The sequence below is a fragment of the Schistocerca cancellata genome, chromosome 6 (assembly GCF_023864275.1).
Source record: "Schistocerca cancellata isolate TAMUIC-IGC-003103 chromosome 6, iqSchCanc2.1, whole genome shotgun sequence".
NCBI lineage: Eukaryota > Metazoa > Arthropoda > Insecta > Orthoptera > Acrididae > Schistocerca > Schistocerca cancellata.
The window spans coordinates 302215076-302221075 of NC_064631.1; positions in this window are offsets into that span (position 1 = coordinate 302215076).

The window sequence follows — 6000 nt, forward strand, 5'->3', positions numbered from 1 at the left end:
GGTAAAGTGTACTTTCTCCTGGAAAAAGTTCCATCCTTGTATGCACCTACTCCCATTACCAGTGCCTCATTGGTCGTACACCTGCGGAAAATGCAGGTGTCAAACTTGACAGGTAGACCCACTCAGTACATCCTACTCTAGTCTCATCACAAGCTTATCAGTCTCCAACTAATTAGGTTTCCCCCTCCCAGTCCAGTCTACACCTGCAGGCAAAATGACCTCAGTGGTGTTACATTCCTGTCCCATGAAACTTCTGCTTCTCCGTCCCAACTGTCAGCCACCCTTCCCGAAGGGGGAGGGGGTCCCATTCCCAAAAGCTAACACATTTTGGAGAAATAATTAGTTGAAAGGGAAATCAATTTTTAACTGTAGTACTGCAACACACTTAATTTTCTCGGCAGTTCATGCAATAAGGAATTGTCAACAATTAAAAACATGTAACTTTAATTGTAACTTGTAGATTAGATGATAATTATTCCATTGTGGGTATATGTACATCATCTGAGAGTTACTGACTGGTCAAGTGCGAGTTAATCCATTTAGATATGAAACTGGTGACATTAAATAAGTCATCACTGAAGCGGCTTTTGAAAAAGGTAGACTTCACCTTGTGTTAGTTCATGTTTGATGTACAAAGCAAGACTTTCAAATTTTACAAAATAACTTACAGGGTCTGTCCCAGAAGTTTCAACAAAGTTTCAAAAATATTTTCTTGAAAATATATGGTCTGTCCCAGAAGTTTAAGGAATATTTTCTTAAAAAGATATTTACTGCTTTTTAATGTACAAAACCTTAAAAATCTTCAAAGTAAGTTCCTTCCACAGTTGTGCATCACTGCCGCTGGTTCTCCCAAGTCCGCATAGGCTTCCTGGTAGGCATTATTGGGAACCTTCTTAAGGCAGCGCATCAAAACTTGTCATCCCTTCCAGTGACATATGATTCAGGACCATACTCAAAAGTCCAAGTGTTGTATCCCGTCACGACTCTGTCCAAAACATTGGGGCACTTTTGTGGTGTTCTAGTGACTTTTAAACACATCTATTTCTCCTTACATCTCATTTCTGATGGATTAGAATACTATACAGTGACTCATAATTTTTCCAATCAGATCTGATCTCCAACATCAAAGAAAGAATTGTCTAACATAAGAAAGATGTTATACCATTGTGATGGCAGTACTGCACAACATCAAAAAGAGAAAAATTCTCAGCATTTATCTCCACAAGATTGAATACAATATTGATACAGAGTGGCACTATTTTGCCACAGCACATGGTGAAACTGCTTGCAGTAGGCTTTGGGGCACTGCCAAAATACATGCTGCCTAAGCAAAATAGGATTCATTTTTAGATAAGGTAGGCATTACACAAATAAAAAATTCCTTCGTGCGTAGCTTATGTCTGCAATGTGGTTTCTTTGTGAAAGTGTCGGCGTAAAATCATAACATGTCGTGTATTATGTAATTCAGTTTTCAATTTCTACTGACTACATAGAAGTATTGAGTCACAGGCACACACAATGAAAAATCTGTTAGCCTTAACATTTAACCTTTCAGCCAGAAGGCCTCCATCAGAAATAGAAAGCGCACACACACATCCACAGAAGCACAACTCACATTTGGCTGCTGTATATGGCTGCCATGGCCACCAGAACACAAAACTTTGTTGACCACAGCAGCCAGGACCAGCGGCCCATGTGTGAGAGTGTTGTGGTTGCGTTTGTGCTTTCTATTTCTGAAGAAGACCTTTTGATCAAAAGCATAAATATTTAAGAGTCTTCATTGTACAAGGGTTGCCCAGAAACTAATGCACCACATTCTTTTTCTCTGCTGAAAACAATGCTACAATTGTGAAACATTACATATGTATTATTTGAAGTCTCCTGAGTGAGCATGCCAAGTTCTCATCTCTTCCGACAGATAGTGTCAGTGCAGGACAGTTTCAAAATGGCTTTTGTAGTACTGTACATTACAACCAATGTGCCGTCATTGAATTTCTCATTGCAGAGAAAGAATCTGTGGGGAATATTAAGAAATGTTTGTGCAGAGTCTATGGAGCATCTGCTGCTGACAGAAGTGTATGTAGTTAGTCACTGGGTATGAAGAGTGAGTTCACCAGAAGGCAGTTCGATGCAGCTCCACGATTTGCAGTGGTCGGGGAGACCATCCACTGCTGTCACACCTGACATGTTGCAGTGAGCTGATGTTGTCACTCACAAGGAGAGAAGCATTTTCATTTGGCAGTTCTTCCATTCGTGGAAGACATTTTGTGAACAATGAGGAGGTGATTGAAACTGTAAAGTACTGGCTCCGCCAGCAGGACAAGGATTGTTCCCGACAGGGCATTCACGCCCTTGTTTCGCGCTGGAGGAAGGTCTTAGAATGGGACGGAGATTATGTGGAAAAATTGGGTGTGTAGATTTAACACCATTCTTTTGTGTGTTATTCTTTTTATGTTCAATAAAGAATTGTTGAAGAAAAACAAATGTGGTGCATTACTTTCTGAACAACCCCCATATCTGTCAGAGACCCAGCACCTCCTCTATGTGATGAGAAGCCATCTGTCCTCCTCATAATATTGTTATTCAATCCTGGACTTTCCATTGTTTAATTGTTAATCTTAGAAATACAGTGGATTCACAGAATAGATAAACCACAAGTTTGGACTGATAGATAAACCACAAGTTTGGACTGATGCTGGTCACTGTATGCCTGATGGACTAGGTACATAATTGATTTCCGCCATATTTTCATTTCTGTTTTGACATTGCATTACTTCTTGCATTCACGTAGCACTTGACTTTTTGTTTTCTGGATTCCTTTTGACTTGATCTTTCCTCTAATTTGCATTTTCTATAATTACAAGTCATATGAGACAAAATCTTTCATTATTTTGTAATTTTCAATTTAATAACAATTTCCACTTACATTTTGGTGAATATTTTGTTGCCTTGCATTAGGTCCTAGTAGTTTTCCACAAGCTCTTCACAATGACACCTGAATCAATGTCCTAGCTAAACGTTTCACACTCTACACAATTAATAAAGTAATTCTTAACAATCTTGAGCCATCTTGAGCCTGTGATTTCACTGATATGAAGACATTGTAGGCAAATAAAAAGCGTGACAAACACATACAGACATGCTCTATTTGTTGTGAGTCCAACCGTTGTTTACACATTTTTAGTCTTGTTATTAATGACTCAAATCTAATAGCACTCTGTCACACATGAATGTTCAACTGGCATGTGAAGATGTTTTCTCGTCAAAAGTATATGTGGTGGAGGGTAAGCAAATAAATAAAATTCACCTCATTATTAATAGTAATTGCTACAGATAGGGTAACAGACTTGTCTCACTACTCACAGAAAAAGTCTTGGGGAAAAAAGAGGAGCAAATAAATTGTGTCAGTATGGATTAATTAAGATTCTAACCTTTAAAATTAATAGTAGAGAAGCTGAAACAAAGGATAATTCTTGGGATAGTGGCTTCTGAAATGGTATAAGTGTCAGCTTAACAACGAAGTACACTGCTCATAAATTGAGAACGTAGGACTACAAAACATACTGTGGTATGTAGACTGATTTGCGCCATAACAGTGTATTAAAGAGAAGTAGTGGCATTAAAATTTAATCTCGGAGTAACGAAGTGGGCCATTTAGTCAGTAGAGACACAACTGTGTGGCTGCAGTTCTCATATGTTTAGACTATGGGTTAATGGAGAACAGTAAGAACAGACCAGTAAAACAAAACAAAAAAAATATTTTTGTCTCCTTAAAAGGAAAACGAAACGTTGTCCTATATGACTCTGTCAAAAATGTTTGACTGTACTATCATAAAAGTGGTCCATTACACTGTCAAAGATTTTATGAAAGCTCATTTTGCAGTGTCATGATTTAACAAAAGGAAAAAATGTAAGAAATTGAGAGTGGTCATTGGCTAAGTAATTTGTTGTATTAATTTTATTGGAAAGTGCAACAAACGTTAAGTGACGTGATTCTTGAAGTTTTTCTGGCGTACTGAATATTCTATTAGGTTTTGGGATTGCAGCTGGATAAAGTTGACTTCTTGTGGCAAGTAGATAGTAAATATCAGGTAGACATGTAAACACATTACAGAGAGGTGCTAAGGTGGGTTCTTAGAAGAAACTTTGTGAGTGGAAGTGAGAAACTTACATGGTATGACAAATAAAGCAGCTATTACTATAGAAAGGGTTGGTTAACTGTATAGTGGAAGGTTATTATTGTAGACAAATATTTCAGATATATAACAGAGCTAATACATGGTGCCTAAACTGTAGTAAGTAATCACAAGAGGGTTCAGGTAAGAAAAAAGTAGGGACTACTTCAGACCAGTGAATAAATAAAGGTAAGGCAACAGGCTGCACTCCTGTTGGCAGGCCAGTGAAACAGAAAAAGGCTAAGGTAAGAGAACAAGCATTTCCTCGGAATTATGGTTTTTTGAAATTATGTCCACTGGTTGGGTTAAGGAACAATATCAGTAGGGTATTGTTGATGTTAGGCAAGATTTTTGCAGTCTTTCCATAGTCAAGTGGTGGTGTGAAGTTGTGCAATTTTCATTACTTTTATGTTTTTCATTGTGCCAAAAATTAAGTACAGACTACTGTGTGTGCTCATCAGTAAGACTGAAATGGCTATCACGAATGTAATAAATGGAGTGTGTAACAGTAGTGTAGAAATTGCATTGTTAATGAGTGTAACTTGAATGTTAGGCAACCATTTTAAAACTGTGCCCCTTTTCTGGATTTGTGTGTACATATACCTAGTATTGCGTTAATAAACCACATGCTTTCTATGTGAAATAGTGTTATCCAGATCTGTAATTCATCACTTTACATGTGCAATACTTCTGTCACTGAATCAGACTGAACAATGCTGATAAGCTGACTACAAGACTAAAAAATGAATGACACCTAATAGGAAAAATGGTTATAGTGTGATGTTAAAAGCACTGTTTTGACCTGAATTTGCATGTTTTGTGTAATGGAGTGATGAATTACAAAATTCATTTTGTAAATTTTGGCTCTGTGGTGCATTTCAAGTTATTGTTGTATGGGTAAAATTTGGAGTTGTTTGTTTGTGGATTGAAGTTTTTACTGAGGACAGGTGTGTGATGTACAACCAGCGCTACAGGTCATAGAAATAAATGAAGAGGAGATGTTTGTTCTCTCTCATTGCAGTAGTAAGTTGGGGGGGGGGGAAAAAAGGCAAATTCTATTTAATTGGTGCAACGCACTTTTGACAGTTGCATGTGAAGCATTCTGTTTCTGAAGTCATTTTCTGTGTGAGCATTAAATGCAGTGATAGCAAGTCCTTTAGAGAACTGTTCATTGTGCTACTGATGCAGGTGAGATACCTGTGAGGTTCTACAGAGATTATGCAAAATAACTTGTTCCCCTTCTAGCAGTAGTTTAACATACGGTCACTAAAGCAGCGAATGATATCTAGCAATTGGGAAAAAGCACATTCATTCCTCTTTTCAAGAAGGGCATCAGACAGACATGATTATAGGACTATATCACCTACATCAGTCTTATATGATTATGGAACTTGTATTACACTCATGCAATATGATGCTTTTGGAGAATGGAAATCTCCTCTATAAAAACCAAAATAATCAACGTGGATCCTGCAAACAGAGCAGCTCTTGCGAAATTCAATTTATCCTGTTCATCCACGTGATCCAGAGCACCATAAACAAAGGCACTCAGGTTGATGAAGTGGTGCTTGGTTTCCAGAAGTAATTTAATATGGTTCTGCATTATCGTTTAATGAACAAAATACAAGCGTACTGGGTATTCGAGCAGATTTGCGGTAGATACAGGAAGGAGTTCCATGCAGGCGGAACTCGACACATCATCCTTAATGGAACCAAGTAAGATGGATAATTTTGAGTGTCTCCTATGTGTTGGTTACAGTCTGCTGCTATTTACAATTTATATTAATGACCTAATAGACAATGTTGAAGGCTCTGAGAGACTATT